Source organism: Puma concolor, chromosome B2, assembly GCF_028749965.1.
Source record: "Puma concolor isolate L17-30 chromosome B2, mPumCon1.1.hap2, whole genome shotgun sequence".
Lineage (NCBI taxonomy): Eukaryota > Metazoa > Chordata > Mammalia > Carnivora > Felidae > Puma > Puma concolor.
In genome coordinates this window covers 41,813,310-41,831,042 of record NC_141671.1, presented here as the reverse complement: position 1 = coordinate 41,831,042, position 17,733 = coordinate 41,813,310, and the positions used below count along the sequence as shown (strand labels likewise).

At 39.6% G+C, this 17,733-nt stretch overlaps 1 protein-coding gene, 1 long non-coding RNA gene and 1 pseudogene across 6 annotated transcripts in view; 1 reads left to right on the top strand and 2 right to left on the bottom strand.

Annotated features, from left to right (window-relative positions):
* The window catches only part of LOC147580952 (uncharacterized), a 324,096-nt gene that overhangs the window by 11,178 nt on the left and 295,185 nt on the right, over positions 1-17,733 (top strand). Inside the window, exons 2-3 of one of the 2 annotated variants that reach the window (XR_015251240.1) lie at positions 4,064-4,217; positions 5,880-6,147. This is a non-coding gene — a long non-coding RNA (uncharacterized LOC147580952). Of the gene's footprint in view, positions 1-4,063; positions 4,218-5,879; positions 6,148-17,733 lie in introns of those variants that run through there. The other variant, XR_015251241.1, reaches the window with a different exon arrangement.
* Positions 1-17,733, bottom strand: part of BICRAL (BICRA like chromatin remodeling complex associated protein) — a 111,448-nt gene that overhangs the window by 52,216 nt on the left and 41,499 nt on the right. The window lies entirely within an intron of this gene.
* LOC147580954 (large ribosomal subunit protein eL42-like) lies at positions 510-4,086 on the bottom strand (annotated as a pseudogene).

Genomic DNA, 17,733 nt, shown 5'->3' with positions numbered 1-17,733 from the left:
AACGTTGAAAAAAAAATAAAAAAAAAAATACAGGTAATTCCTGTATTTCTCCATACCCCTCTTTCCCGTATTTACTCATATTTACATTGGAATGTCAGCTCTATCAGGGCAGAGGTTTGCGTCTATTCACCAATGAACCTCAGCATCCAGAATAGCACCTGGCATACGTATTACAAAGCCTCAATAGACTTTTTCTTTCTTACCCCTGGCTTTATTGACATATAGTTGACAAATAAGACAGTATAGGTTTATGGTATACAGTGTGATGATTTGATACATGTGTATATTGTGAAATGATGACCACAATAAGGTTAGTTAATATCTCCATCACCTCACATACTTGCCAATTTTTTTGTGTGGTAATAATATTTAAAATCTACTCTCAACAAATTTCAAGTATATAATACACTGCAGTCATCATGCTATGCATGAGATCCCTCAAACTTATTCACCTTATTTTTTCTAAGTTTATTTATTTATTTTGAGAGAGAGAGAGAGAGAGAGAGAGAGAGAGAGAGAGAGAGAAGAATAGAGAGAGAATCCCAAGCAGGCTCCACACTATCAGCGCAGAGCCCAATGTGGAGCTCGAGCTCATGAACTGCGAGATCATGACCTGAGCCTAAATCAAGAGCTGGTTGCTCAACCAACTGAGCCATCCAGGCACTCCCTTCCCCCAACCCCCCCTTTTTAAAGAACTTATTCATCTTATAACAGGATGTTTGTGCCCTTTGACCAACATCTCCCCATTTCCTAAACCCAGCCTCTGGCAACCAATCACTAACTGAGTATGCTTCTGCAAGTTCAACTTTTTTACATTCTACATATAAGTGAGATCATATAGTATTTGTCTATGTTTGTGTGACTTATTTCACTTAGTTTATGCTATGCTTTCAATGTTCATCCATGCTGTCACAAATGGCAGGGTGTCTTTCTTTCTTATGGTTGAACAATATTCCAGTGTAGGTATATGGGCATGTGTGTGTATAAAACAACTTCTTTATCAATGTATCCATCGGCAGATACTTAGGTTGTTTCCATCTTGGCTATTGCGAATAATGGCGCTGTGAACAGGGGGTGCAGATATCTCTTTGGGACAGTGATTTCATTTCCTTCAGCTATATATCTGAAAGTGGGATTCCTGGCTCATACGGTGGCTCTATTTTTAATTTTTTCAGTAACCTGCATACTGTTTTCCATATTGGCCGCACCAATTTACGTTTCCACCAACAGTGCACTAGGGTTCCATTTTGTCCACATCCTTGCTGACATCTCTTGTTTTTCTGCCATTCTAGCAGGTGTGAAGTGATATCTCCTTGTTGTTAGTGAACATTTTTCGAAATGAACCTATCATCCTTTCCAGAATGTTGGCCACAAGATGGCAAAAGCTCCAACAGGATCAGGCACCCCAGGCCCTTCTCCTTGAAACCTACTTTAGTTTTCCAAGAAAGTGTATTTTTTTGAAGACCAGGTTATTCCTATGGGAGAACAATCTAAAGTGGAAAATAATTCTACTTAAGCCTAGAATGCACAATGGGGCTAAAGTCATTTCCTGCTCTCCCCCTACATGCTATTCTAGCCAAACTGCTACTCTCCTGCCCCCAAACACAACGTGCACTCCCCCCACCCTTGTCCAGGTGACAATTTTCTTACCTGGAATGCTCTTCCTGGTAGCTTGAACCTCTGCGAATCCTTCTCTGACAACCTTAGGATTCTCTACCTAGAATTCTAAAAGCAACCACCATGTCTTTCGACACTGATCAGACATTACTCTCTGTGGTTATCCTCGCTACGCCTATCTTCTATTCTCAACTAAAGCACAGCCCAAATTTAAGTAACATGAGTCTAGAGTGCTTTGAGAAGACTGATGAAGAGCAGCTAAGACACCCATCCCGAAGCTGGGCAACTTTTAGACTGCGTCGTGTTTTTTGGCATCAGTGAACTGGAAACACTGGCTCATTACAGTAGATTCTAGCCGCTTTTTTTTTAAGCATAAATTTCCCCACAAAGGGAATTTTATTGAGGGCACTAGTTTACCTGCCTCTCAAAAGCCCAACTGCAACCAAATGAAGGGAACATAACCTCAAGGTTTTATTGTTCATGATGTAGCAAAATAAGAAGCTTAGAACTGGATCCCTTGGCCCTTTCTCTTATCTCCTCCCTGTTCAAAATGCTTGCATCTCTTCATAGCCAGCATTCTCTTAGATCTGGGTTGGGTTCAACACATCCAAGCCTCCGCACAATCTTCTTTTGTAGTTTGAGCCTTTTTCTGGAAAATCGGCTTAGTTTGCCCACTGTAGCCACTGTTTCCTGTCATAACGCCACTTTCCCTGGGCATAAAGAGGATCTTTGCCTTTCTTGTACTGGGTCATTTTGTGGGGTTGGTGCTCACCCCACTTCTTGCAGAAAGTGTGGTGGGTTTTAGGAACGTTCACCATGGCTGCAAGAACGCTATTGGCACGGAAAGAAAAAGCTCTAGCCTCATTTTGAATCCCTGCCCACCCTACCCTCCCTGTAATGAAGGGACCCTTGGTTCTTTGCCATCTTGACCATGTCCCCCAAACTATCACATCATTTTTTAAATTCTTTGGCTTTGCACTTATCTTTTTGAGAAGACAGACCTTCCTACCCACCTCCAAGTGGCCAACTGACAATGCCTGCCTATTTTTTAAGGCTTTGGGTAAAATTATACTATTTTTTTTAAACCCCCAAGCAAAATTAATTGTTTACTTATTTGTATCCCCAGAGCACATCTGACATGTTACTAGCATCTGACAGGTGTGTTGACAAAACTTTGTTTTTCTGGTCCCCTTGTTAATTTACAAGTTCCATGAAAGCTGGGGCAGTTTCTTTCCATCTTTGTATTATCTGAGTTTTGGACAATGCCTGATATAAACGTGCCTAGTAAATGTCTTTTACTTTATTGAATAACTTTACTAAGATTTGGGTCTAAAAAACTAACTTTTCGACGGGTGATGTCAGTTCCTTATTATTTAGTTGCCAAAAATATACAGCTAGGCTACCCATGAGCACTTTCTCGCATCACAAAGCACAGGATTTGGGATGCAGTGTGGAGCGTCCAATGCCCAGGATCTACTGGCTTATGCTGGGCCCTTACGTGTCTAGACAGCCATTCCTGCTGCATAGAAAAAGTCATGAGAAGTCAACTGACTCCCCATCTCTGCTCCAGATCAGATGACTCAATCTCTGAGGCATAAGGAAGTGTCATTTTTTAAGATTCATAGGACAAAAGGATTGTGTATCCTTCCATAATAATCTATTTAGTATTAAATAAACTTCCCTAAAACAGGGATTTGCGTACTAAACATAAACAGAATAATTCCTTGGAGTTCCCAAATCTTTAGCACAGTCATTTATTATATTAATAATAGTTGTGTTCCTTAAAAGACTCACAAGTAAAAGTCTAAGTTGAAGAGTTTCTGGCACAGCCTTGCATGGCTTTTGAGAGTACCAACACTAGACCTTACAGGGAAGAAAACCAACTCAATAATATGGGAAAAAAACAGATGCCCTGCCAAAAAATGTTGTTATAATTTACTATGTTTTAAAAGAGATTGAACATTTTAACGACTATGGACAATAATATACAGGAAATTATTGAGAAATGATACAAAGAAATGCTGCTAGGGGCATCTGGGTGGCTCAGTCAGTTAAGCGTCCCACTTGTGATTTTGGCTCAGGTCATGATCTCATGGTTCGTGGGATCAAGCCTGGGTCGGGAATCTCTCTCTCCCTCTCTCTGTGTCTCCTCCCCACCCCTGCTCACATGCATGCTCAATCTCTCAAAATAAACAAACATTAAAAAAAAAAATGCTGCTAGCCTGATTGCTATTAAATATTAAGTAAAGTGAAATTGAAACTATCTTTATGATAAATCACGATACTTCAGTATATAGAATAATACATATTAAAAAGATAAGTCAGTTCTCTTCAGTTATACTACTGTTTCAGTTAAAGAATTCTTGTATTTTACTTCCAAATAAAAGGCGAATTTCTGTTTTAATCATTGACTGCCACATTTATTACTTTCTTCCACTAAAAGCAGTCATTTAGAGCCTTAGCTCCAACAACAAGCTGACTTAGCAAAAGGAAGCAATGCCAACATTGAAACTAACCACCCAGAAAGATGAACGAGTATCAACCAAAAACACATTAGCAAAAATTTCAGGAACAGGCATTAAAAAGGAGAAGAGCCAAAGGTAAGTCTTACTTACATCCTCAGATTCTCTGTCTGTCTCTCTCTCTCTCTCTGCCCCTCCCCTGCTTGTGCACGCACTCTCTCTCTCCCTCTCTTTCTCAAGATAAATAAACTTAAATTTTTTTAAAGTTTTATTTATGTAAGTAATTTCTCTGCCCAATGTGGGGCTCAAACTCATGACCCTGAGATCAAGAGTCGCATGCTCTTCCCACTGAGCCAGCCAGGCACCCATCTTTCAGAGAACAGATTAATGAAATAAAAGTAAAAACCCTACCAATGTGACTTTTTCTACTTTTAATAACAACGGGTATTACTGTGCAGTACCAGTCACAACAAATAGTAAAAAAGACTGCTTTTTGCATTCCAATCCTACAGTCAAGAATTCACTGAAATACAGCATGGTAATAATTAAGCTATTAAAGTAAAAACTGCTGAATCTTTTTCTGTATTTCCTCAAAATAATAGGATGCCATTGTTATCCATTAGTGTAGTTTGTAGGTACTGTTGTCCCTATGTGTGGAACTGCTTTTAAAAGATACTTTGAAACGGTAGTAATTATAAGCAAAAAACATTTTTTATTAGCATTCTGGTTAAAGTTATTTTGCAAACTCTTGAGTCTCACTGCTCTCTCTCAATGAGTAACATTCAAAATATTTTGGTTTTATGGTATGTTCCAAGAAAAACAAGCCCTATAAAAACAGCTAACAATATTTAACAAACAAAATTCCATTTTACGAAGTCAATGATGTTAACCAAGGAAGAGATGTCCAGGGTACCCTTTAGTAAAAGTAGATTCACAAGGACGACGTGTACACAAAATAAATTTTTAAGGGGAAGAAAATGAGAGAAATTTTTTTAAACTTAAAAATGATTTAAGGGGCAACTGTCTGGCTCAGTCGGCAGAGCACGAGACTCTTGATCTCAGGGCTGTGAGTTCAAGTCCCATGCTGGGTGTGGAGGCTACTTAAAAAAAAAAAAAAACACCCAAAATGAACAAATATTTTTAAAGAAGGATTTAAGAAAGAATATGAAGAAATATACTGTATTACTCCAAGCAAAATTTCAGTTCCTACAAAAACTTTTAGAGGCTGAATTAGGGGCGCGTTGGTGGCTCAGTCAGTTAAGGTGTCTGACTTCAGCTCAGGTCATGATCTCCTGGTTCCTTAGTTTGAGCCCCACATAGGGCTCTCTGTTGTCAGAGCAGATCCTGCTCTAGGATCCTCTGTCTCCTTCTCTCTCTGCCCTTCCCCCACTCACGCTCTCCCTCCCTCTCTCAAAAATAAACATTACGAAAATAATTTTTTTTTTCAACGTTTATCTATTTTTGGGACAGAGAGAGACAGAGCATGAACAGGGGAGGGGCAGAGAGAGAGGGAGACACAGAATCGGAAACAGGCTCCAGGCTCCGAGCCATCAGCCCAGAGCCCGACGCGGGGCTCGAACTCCCGGACCGCGAGATCGTGACCTGGCTGAAGTCCGACGCCCAACCGACTGCGCCACCCAGGTGCCCCTACGAAAATAATTTTTTTAAGAAGCTAAATTAATCTCATTTTTCTACACTCCATTTAAAAGACATAAACTTCTATCTACTGTAAAGTCTTTTATAAACCTTAAGAAATGCCATGTGAAGGGAATTTATATTTGTATTTATTTCTATCAAAAGACTACAAGGAACAGAGTTTCAGTTGGAGAAGATGAGAAAGTTCTGGAGAAGGATGGTGGGGATGGCTGCACAACAGTGTGAATGTACTTAATGCCACAGAACTATACGTGAAATGGTTAAAATGGAAAATTTTATGTTATGAAAAAAATTTTTGAAATAAAAAATAACAATAAAAAATAAAGCATCCATGAATATTCTTACTAAAAAAAACAAGGCCATAACTAGTGGTCCATAACTAGTTGGAGATCTATCATCAAAAAATCTTTTTTTTTTTTAAAAAATGTTTGTTTATTTTTGAGAGAGAGACAGAGCATGAGTGGGAGAGGGGCAGAGAGAGGAAGAGACAGAATCCAAAGCAGGCTCCAGGCTCCGAGCTGTCAGCACAGAGCCTGACATGGGGCTCGAACTCACGAACAGTGAGATCATGACCTGAGCTGAAGTCTGACACTTAAATCTCACTGAAGGGAGATGAAGGACCCAGGGCTCATCGGTTAAAATTAACCCTAGAAGCAGTGGTGTGAAAGAAGTTGAGGCACTTCACCCCACAACTACTGACAGGCACCAGATATGGCTGTGGAAGGAAATCCCCCAAAGGAGGGAGGAGGTTTCTTGACCCTTTGTGGGCCTTTTGGCTGTCTGGTGAAGGCTATGGATCCCTTGCCAGAGTAATACTTCAAAGTTCATAATATATGTAGGACTTAAAAAAAAAATGCATTCATTTAAGAAATAAAAATAAAAAACACATTTATAAAAATATTTAAAAATTGTGATACAGTTATATATGTGATTCTTCATCAACGTATTCTTACAGGATTTAGTGGTGAGTCTAGTAACTACTACCTTTTGGAAGATCGTAATTTTTTCAGGTTATCTGCAAATGTAATGGGACAAAAAAAATATTTCTAATAGTAACAAATTCCCAGGCATTGTTAATTCATGGTTTGGGCTGCCTTCATTCATAGATTTAGGAAATGATAAATTTTAACTGGAGTCTAATGAAAGTAACATGCAATGTTCTTCATATCCAAGTTCATGGTCTCCCCTCCCCACACTTCTATCCATAGATCCTTTAGGGGTCGGTCCATAGAGCCTGTTCACTGCTAGGGCCCAGGGCACTTGTTCAACATGTGAAGTGAATAAACTCAATGCAGTAACAAACACAGTGGGATTCTAAACATCTGAATATCATCCACAAGCTATTTTTATACTTGCTAAGCACAGTCTGGTCATTTCTAAACACTGTTTGATGTAATTTTTGCAAAGATGTTGAAGGTGCTGCCAGATACACAGGATGGCAGCAGGAAGCTGGCAATTCCAACTGTGCAGAAAGGACACTCTCCAGCATCACCAAAGTTATCAAAAAATTCCCTGAGTAAGGAAGTCAAGTAAAGCTAATATTTTGTATGCTTAGTGGAGAGCAACAGAAACACATTTTACAACTTACAAGCACAAGACTGCAGTGGAAAAGCTCATCAAAATTCTTAACCTTGGACCAGTGTAAAACACAAAGGCAAATTTCATGATAAACATGCAACAGTCTTTTCTGGTAAGCTTAGTCAAAATCCATATCTTCATTCTCCCGAACATCCGAAGTGGAAAACAGTTACATAAATAAATCACGTACTTTTCTAGTTTTTATATGAGTGCTTAGAATTGAATGGACCTCTGAATTAACACCCTTTTGTGTACTCACCTTTTTTTTTTTTTTTAAATAGAGAGAGAGCTCGAGTGGGGGAGAGGGGCAGAGGGAGAGAGAGCGAGAATCTTAAGCGGGCTCCATGCTCAGCTCGGAGCCCAAAGTGGGGCTCAACCCCACAACCCTGGGGTCATGAGCCAAAATCAAGAGTCAGAAGCTCAACCAACTGAGCCACCCAGGTGCCCCAAAATATATGTATATTCTTTTTTTTTTTTTTTTTTTTGGAGAGAGAGAGTGCTTGTGAGTAAAAGTGGGGGAGAGGTAAGAGAGAGGGAGAGAGAATCCTAAGAGGTTCCATGCCAAGTGTGGAGCCCAACGTGGGGCTCAAACCCACAACCATGAGATCACAACCTGAGCTGAAATCAAGGATCAGATGCTCAACCAACTGCACCATCCAGGCACCCCTTACTCACTTCTGGGCTATTCTACTATAGATTACTGTATCCTCAAATAAGGGAGTCAAGTAACTTATGGACAGCCTCCAGTGGTCTAAGAACAAAATACTAAATTTATTTTTAAGGCCAACTCACTGTGCATTTTTTTTCTTTAATTTAAAACCACTTCATTCTCAAAGTAGCAGTCACATGTACCAGAATTGAATGATGTTAGGGGAAACTGTATAACTGATTTAGCACACAGTCCCATCTTCTAAGACATTGGTGCCTACAATACAACCTTTTCCTTAGGGAAAACATAAAAACTTTTCATTTGGCTTGACCCTATCTTATATTACTTTTGGGTTATTTAAAATAGGACAGACCTGGGGTGTCTGGGGGGCTCAGTCGGTTAGGTGTCCGACTTCGGCCCAGGTCATGATCCCACGCTTCATGGGTTCAAGCCCCGCCGTTGGGCTCTGTGCTGACAGCTCGGAGCCTGGAGTCTGCTTTGGATTCTGTGTCTTCCTCTCTCTCTGTCCCTCCCCTGCTTGCACCCTTTCTCTCAGTCTCCCAAAAATAAATATTAAAAAAATGTTTTTTTAATAATAAAAAATAAAATAGGACAGACCCGCCAGAATAGACATTTTTCCAAAGAAGACATATGGATGGTCAATGGACACATGGAAAGATGCTCAACATCACTCATCACCAGGGAAATGCAAATCATAATCACAATGAGATATTACTCCACACAAGTCAGAATGCTGGCATCAAAAAAGACAAGAAATAATAAGTGTTGGCAAGGTGGAAAAAGGGGAACCCTCACAAACTGTTTGTAGGCATGTGAATTGGTACAACCACTAAGAAAAACAGTATGCAGTTTCCTCAAAAAAGTAAAAATAGAAATACCATATGATCCAGTAATTCCACTACTGGGTATTTACCTAAAGAAAATGAAAACACTAATTGGAAAAGATATATGCACCCCTATGTGTATTTCAACAATATCTGCAATGGCCAAGGTAAGGAAGCAACCTAAGTGCTCACTGATAGATGAAGATGTGAGATATATATATATATACGTATATATACGTGTATATATATATACGTATATATACGTATATATATATACGTATATATATATTATTTTTGAGAGATCAAGAATCAGAGCATGAGCAGGGGAAGGGCAAAGAGAGAGGGAGACACAGAATCTGAAGCAGGCTCCAGGCTCTAAACTGTCAGCACAGAGCCCAATGCAGGGTTCAAACCCACGAACCGTGAGATCATGACCTGAGCCGAAGTCAGATGCTTAACCGACTGAGCCATCCAGGTGCCCCAAAGATGTGATATATAAACACACACACACAAAACACACACTGGAATATTACTCAGCCATAAAAGAATTAAAAAAGAGATTCTGCCATTTGTGACAACATGGATGGACCTAGAGGGTATTATGCTAAGTGAAACACATCAGACAAAGAAAAATACATGATTTCACTTATATGTGGAATCTAAAAAAACAAACAATAAACCAGAAACAGATCCATGAATACAGAGAACAAAGTGGTGGCTGACAGAGGGGCAGGGGTTGGGTGGAAAGACAAAATGCATGAAGGAGGGTGGGAGACATAAGCTTCCAGATTATATAATGAATAAGTCATGGGGGGTAAAATATATAGCATAGGGAATATAGTCAATGGTACTGTGATAGTGTTAGATAGTGACAAATAGTAGCTAAGCTGTGGTGGGCATAGCATAATGAATAGAGTTGTGGAATCACGACGTTGTACACCTGCAACATTGTGTATCAATTATACGTCAATTAAAAAAGGTAAGACAGACCCGTAGTTCTATTCTTGACATTATTCAGTATCATTCTTTTGGACAAATTAGAATAATTTTTTCCTTGAGGATGCAAGCTGGTGCAGCCACTCTGGAAAGCAGTTTGGAGGTTCCTCAAAAAACTAAAACTAGAACACCCTACGACCCAGCAACTGCACTACTAGGCATTTATCCACGGGATACAGGTGTGCTGTTTCAAAGGGACACATGCACCCCAATGTTTACAGCAGCACTATCGACAATAGCCAAAGTATGGAAAGAGCCCAAATGTCCATCAACGGATGAATGGATAAAGAAGATGTGGTTGGTATACACACACACACACACACACACACACACACACACACACAGGAGTATTACTCGGCAATCAAAAAGAATGAAATCTTGCCATTTGCAACTACGTGGATGGAACTGGAGGGTATTATGCTAAGTGAAATTAGAGAAAGACAAATATCATATGACTTCATTCATATGAGGACTTTAAGGGACAAAACAGATGAACATAAGGGAAGGGAAACAAAAAATATAAAAACGGAGGGGGACAAAACAGAAGAGACTCATAAATATGGAGAACAAACAGGGTTATGGGAGGGGTTGTGGGAGGGGGGATGGGCTAAATGGGTAAGGGGCACTAAGGAATCTACTCCTGAAATCATTGTTGCACTAGATGCTAATTTGGATGTAAATTAAAAAAAAAAAAAATTAAAAAAAAGACACAAATTAACTTGCCCAAGATTAAAAAAAAAGAATAATTTTTTCTTGCTTCATTATGTCTTCAAAGTCGTGCCTAAAGAACACCCTACTTCCCTCTCTAAATATTTAAATTATTAGATTTTGCCTCACTGAGTAAAATTATTCCCCTATGAAGATTTGTCATTATTTAACTTTTCCTTAAACTTTTTTTTATTATTATTATTTTTTAACATTTATTTATTTTTCAGACAGGGAGAGACAGAGCATGAACGGGGGAGGGTCAGAGAGAGAGGGAGACACAGAATCTGAAACAGGCTCCAGGCTCCAGGCTCCGAGCTGTCAGCACAGAGCCCGATGTGGGGCTCGAACTCACAGACCGCCAGATCATGACCTGGGCCGAAGTCGGACGCTTAACCGACTGAGCCACCCAGGCGCCCTGACTTTTCCTTAAGCTTCTAATGATAGTTTGCAACTTTTGTTAAAGATTCCCTTAACATCCATATGTTTTTTTCTTTAAGAAAGCACGTTAAGGTAGCATGATATATTAAGCAGTACCATTATAATTACTATACTAATGATAATGAGCACTGGATTCAACGATTACTTATTTATTAGGTAAGTCTGTCCTGCAGGGCTAAACAAACATAATAATATGTCCCAGCTTGCGAGTAGCTGGTAATCTTATTAGAAAGGCAAGAGCTACATCTGAAATAATTTTCCAAATTACAGAAAGCATTATCAATAAGCAAGAAAATAAACATACTAGCATGGGTATTTACAGTAAAATTAAGTCCCTTTTATTATTAGTTGATATACCAAGACACATGAGATAATAAAAACTGTAATAGCAGCTAACATTTACTACTGGCCTTCCCTCTGCTAGGCGTTTCACACAGTTCTAACGCTTCTAACACAGTCCTGCCAGGTACGCACTATTATCTCTATTTTTACAGAGAATATAAGATGCTTGCCCAACACTGCAGAGTTTGTAAGTAGCAAGACAGAGGTTTGAACTCAAATCTCTAATTCCCAAGAGATACTGCTTCTCATCTCTGTGGGTGGAAACATGATTTTTGGAAGGTTCAATTTCTAGAAATGTTTCCCATACCAAAAGATAGCAGTGGAGAATCTTAACATTTTCTCCCACGGCAAAAAAACCTCACTATTCCATCAATGAAAATTCTACAATTAAAAAAAAATTTTCATATATATACAGTATATGTATACATACAATTTCATATATATACTGCAAATACCCATGTATGTGTGTTTATATATACACATACACAGACTTCCTGGTAATTCATCATGCATATCAGACCTCTTGTTTTTTAAAAGTCAATGTTTCATATGTTACCATTGCCACAGAGCCCTCCTTTCTTACCCAACTCCACCCCCAACACCTATTAATTCCTGGAAGGTCTAGAGGAGCTCAGCTATCAAACAGAAATATGAGTCACAAGTGAGAGCCACATATGATTTAAAATTTACTAGTAGCCATATTTTTAAGTATAATTAATTTTAATATATTTAGTCCATAATATAAAAAAATATTTTGACTAAATGGAAAATATTAATATAAATACATTAATAAAATATTTTAATTTTTAACCATTCCAGATGTAATTAATATAAAACAAATTAGATATTCTACGTCATTTTTTTCAGACAAAGTCTTTAAATCTTACAGTACATCACAACTGGTGCCAGTCATGGCTCAAGGGTTAATAGCCATATATGGCTAGTGGTCACCATATTGGACAGTCCCAATCTACAGACTTCTGTAGAATTTAGTTAAGGTAAAACACTTGCTTACAGGGCCATTTTCCCCTTGTTAGCTCTTGTGGATAGCCACAAAGTGGAACTTTTAAGAACAGCTATAGTGATAGGAATAATATTTACCCTAATTATTTACATAGGGTTTCCTGGAGGTTTTGCCAATTTTTTTTTATGCAAGAGGTGAAGGGAAGGGAGTTGCCACAGCCCTTATTTTCACCAGAATATAACCCTGCCCACCATACATACATGTGCAGATTTAATTTGAAACAGGAAAAAAGTTGATCATTAAATATCAGTTCCAAAGATAACCCTAGTCTAGCCATTGAGCTGAAATAATCCTAATCTTCTAAGAAACAAAGTTAAATTTTACATGCTTCTCACATATTTAAATACCTTAATATATGTTTCTAAAAATAAGTTATTTCTGGCTCAGTGGGTAGAGCATGCAACTCTTGATCTCAGGGGTTGTGAGTTCAAGCCCCACGTAGAGCTTACTAAAAAAATAAATAAAATAAAAATAAGTTATTTCTTTCTGTTTGTGTCAAATGACCATAATTATTACATGGGGAAAAAAAATCCAAAAATTATTTGAGAATAAAAGCAAGCAATTTGCTAAAAGGAAACTAAAGCTGATGCTGAGAGCTTCTGGATCAGGTATCCTCACAGAAGCCTCACATCTGGCTCACATGCGCATTTTTATAAACCAGGAACCAAGACTTGCTCTTGGCCCGTGGTTCTCTAGCACCTGGGAGGTTGTTAAAAGTGTGAATTCTTGGGCCCATTCCAGACCTACTGGATCGGGAACCCAGGGGGCGTTAAGCCGTCTGGGTAATTGCAATGCACACTCAAGTTTGAGAACCACTAGATCAACATGGAACTGGTACTTAAACCATCTGTTTAACTCCAAAAGTTGTGTACTTTTTAGAAGTTTTTTGGTTTTGTTTCTGGTGGGAAGGGGTTGGGAATATCTGCGTGTGTGTGTGCATGTGTGTAGTAAAATACACATAACATAAAATTTACCATGTTAACTATTTAAAAAATATTTTTTTAATGTTTCTATTTATTTTTGAGACAGAGAGAGACAGAGCATGAGCAGGGGAGGGAGAGAGGGGGGAGACACAGAATCTGAAGCAGGCTCCAGGCTCTGAGCTGTCAGCACAGAGCCTGATGCGGGGCTCCAACTCACGGAGTGTGAGATCATGACCTGAGCTGAAGTCGGACGCTCAACCGACTGAGCCACTCAGGCGCCTCCCGCATGTTAACTATTTTTAAGTGTATCGTTCAGTAGTATCAAGTCCATTCACATTGTTGTGCAACCATCTCCACCACCCATCTCCAGAAGTCTTCACCTGGAAAACCAGAAACTCTGTCACCCATTTGACACTAATTCTTCATTCCGCTTTCCCTCCAGCCCCAGGCAACCACCACTGTCCTCTCTGTCCCTATGAATTAGACTCCTCTAGGCATCTCATAAAAATGGAATCTAGAAGTAGAATCTAATTTCACTCAACCCCTACAGCCGCAGAAAAGTTTGGAAAGTACAGAAATTTCTAAAGAGGAAAATGAAAATCACTTATGATACCACTGCCTAGAGGTGACTGCTAGGGACTGAACTGTTGTCTCTCGCCAAGCTGGTGTTTGAAACCCTAACCCCCTGTATGACTGTGTTTGGGGACAGGGTCTTTATGAGGTAACTGAGGTTAAATGAGGTCATAATGGTAGGGCCTTAATCTGATAAGGCTGGTGTTTTTATAAGAGGAAGAGATACTGGAGCTCCCATGAAGACGCAGTGAGAAAACAGCAGTCTGCAAGCCAGGGAGAGGGCCCTGCCCAGCGATCAAATTGGCCGGCACCCAGATAGATGCTGGACTACCCGGCCTCCAGGACTGTGAGAAAATAAACTTCGGTTGTTTAAGCCACCCATCAGCCTATGGTATTTTGTTACGGGCTCTGGAGCTGACTAATGCCGTGGAACATGATTTTTCAGTCTTTTTCTTTAGTACATTTTTATTTTTTAGGTATATTTTTATACTTAAATGAAATCAAAGCCCATATGCCTTTTTTCACTTTCCCAGCATTTTCTAAATCTTGTGTTTTGCAGAATTGCGTTCAGCAGGACCTTAATTTTTGGAAACTGGGTTTTAAAGTGACGTCAGGTTTCTGCTGCTAAATTCTCAGAGGATCTTCTATACTAAACTGGGAATGTCAAGATGGGCATCTGTTAGATTTGATCTCTAAATGTCTGGGGAGGGAAGGAGGAAATTCTGTATTATATCTCCTGCTGTTCTGATCAAAGTATACTACTGGACAGCTAATAGGAATTTCAAGGGGGCAATGCCCAGTTTTGGAAGGAAATACTGGCTGACAGGAGCAATTCACTTCAGGGAAAAAGTTCATTTCATTTCCTAAAGGGACCATTCATTTATTCATTGTTAGCAGATTAGTCTAATGAAACACTGCTTTAATATTACTTTTTATAATAACTTTTATTATTTTTTCAATTTTTAAAAGTTTATTTAGAGAGAGAGAGGCAGAGAGGGAGAGAAAGAATCCCAAGCAGACTCCATGCTGTCAGTGAAGAGCCCTGCGTGGGGCTCAATCTCATGAACTGTGAGATCATGACCTGAGCCGAAACTGTCTGACGCTTAACTGACTGAGCCACCCAGGCAGGCACCCCTATAATAATTTTAAAAAGCAGTGATAGCTGACACCCAAATGGGTTAGGCACTATATAAATCTTTATACGATGATCTCACTTTATCCTTACAAACTTCCTCTGAAAGGTAAATTCTCAATCCAGAGGGAGAAACTGGGCACATTCCCTCAGAGAGGTTATATAATTTACTCAAGACAGCACAGAAAGGGGGCGCCTGGGTGGCTCAGCCGGTTAAGCGACTTTGGCTCAGGTGAACTCGCCTGTGAGTTCAAGCCCGGAGTCGGGCTCTGTGCTGACAGCTCAGAGCCTGGAGCCTGCTTAGAATTCTGTGTCTCCCTCTCTGCCCCTCCCCCGCTCATTCTCTGTCTTCCTCTCTCTCTCTCTGTCAAACATAAATAAACATTAAAAAAGAAAAAAAAAAAGCACAGAAAGGAGAAGAGCAAGGGTTGGAACTCCAATCTGTCTGGTTCCAAAGCTATTATTTATCACAATAGTCTTTTCTTTTTAGGTCTTGTTTGAAAACCTTTATGATTTTTAATATGTAAAGGAAAAATTCATCTACTTTGACCTTGCATTTAGTGCCTTTCACAAACTGATCCCAAAGTCCCTTCCCAGCTGTCCTTTTTTTTTTCTTTTACAGACTTCTAACTTCATCAGAGAACTTTCCTGTCCTGCCCCTTTCTTACACTCCTCACCTAATTTAGTTCTTTCCCACCTAAATTTCTCTGCTTATGCCATCTTTCATGGTCAACAAATCCCTTTAGGCTCCAGTTCAAATTCCATTTCCTATCTGTAAACCTTGACTGCTCGTTCTTATGCTCCACATCCATCAAGAAAGCCCCTTGGTTATACTTCCAAAATAGATCCAGAATCCTCCACTGTCTACCTCCACTGTCATCCCCCTAATACAAATCATCATCATATCCCATCTGGTCTCTCTGCTTTCACTCTTTTACTCCCTCCAATCTATTCTCATCCCAACCTCCTGAGTAGTCCTTTTAAAACATAAGCCAAAACCCTCCAATGAATCCTCATTTTCCTCACTATAAAAAACAAAATCCTTTTCTGTGCTCAGCTGTGAAAACCTGCAATGCCCTACATGATGGCTCTCCCTGTCTCCACCCCTCACCCCCAATTCTATCCTTTGCTGACTTGCCATGCCTTGAACTCACCAGGCATGCTCATGTCTCGGCCCTTTGCGCTGGCTGCTCTCTGCCTGGAATGCTGTGCCTTTGGATATCCTCAGGCTTGCCTCTTACTTCCTTCAAGTTTCTGCTCAGTTGATCATGACCTACCATGACCACCTTCCCATCCCCCAGCACTCTACACTTTCCTTAACTTGCTTTATCCCTGCCTCCCCGCCCCCCCCCCCCCCCATTACTTACTACAGTGCTTATCTAGGTTTATTGTCTGTTTTCCCACCAGGCCTTGGTCTTTTGCTCATTGAGGGATCTGGGAGTCTAGAATGGCACCCGGCACAAATTAGATGCTCAGTTGATTGCTGAATGAATGAATGGATGGATGTTCTCACACACTTTAATCAAAGGCTCTCTTTTGCTCTCACTTGTGCTACTCACTTGGTACTTACCATATACTGTTGTGTATTTTTCTGGGTGCCCCTATTATCCAACTAGCTAGATTATGTATTCCTATAACCTCCAAGTGCTCTGTATGAAATTAGCATTTAACAAATATTTGATGATGAAATATCAGTGTAGTGCCTTTTTCTTTCAGAGTAGACACAGTAATATTTTTAAAAATATTCATTTTTGACATTCTGCTTAGAAAAGAAACACTCTAGAAGGAAATTTTAGAAGAAAAATAGAAGAAAAATTTAGAATATATAATTTTTAATTAATTTAATTTTTTTAAATGTTTATTTATTGTTGAGAAAGAGAGAGTGAGAGAGCACGCAGGCACAAGTGGGGGAGGGGCAGAGACAGAGAGGGAGACACGGAATCGGAAACAGGCTCCAGGCTCTGAGCCCGATGCGGGACCCGAACTCAGGAACAGCGAGATCATGACCTGAGCTAAAGTCAGACGTTCAACTGACTAAGCCACCCAGGCGCCCCTAAATTAATTTTAAAAGGATGAAGTATTTTCTACACACACACACACACACACACACACACACACACACACACACACCCCAAATCCATGTCATGCTCTGAAAAGAAAATATTTGCTTAGTGACTTTCATCTTTCATGGCATCTTATAACCTGAAGACATTCTTGAGAGTCAAGCACAAGGTAATGTTTTGATAGTTAGGTAATATGAAACACAGAACATATTTAAAAAAATTTTTTTAACGTTTATTTATTTTTGAGACAGAGAGAGACAGAGCATGAACGGGGGAGGGTCAGAGAGAGGGAGACACAGAATCTGAAACAGGCTACAGGCTCTAAGCTGTCAGCACAGAGCCCGATGCGGGGCTCAAACTCACAGACCGCGAAATCATGACCCAAGCCGAAGTCGGCCGCTTAACCGACTGAGCCACCCAGGCACCCCCAGAACATATTTTAAATGATAGTTACGAGTTGGGAATTTATGCAACATGTGACAAAAATAAAAGGTTAATGTCACGTAGGTTTTATGTCACAATTTTTGATCTAATAATAGAAAGTTCTAGCTGGGGGGTATTTAACTCATGAAGAAAATGCGTTTTAAAAAACAACTTACCTATATTCACATTATGCAGGTATTTAAAGTGTTCGTTTACATGAACATTTGAGCCTATCTCTCTATATTGTGCATGTTGTGTTGCATATCCAACGTGTGTACTTCTGAAAAACAGTTTAGACAGCTTT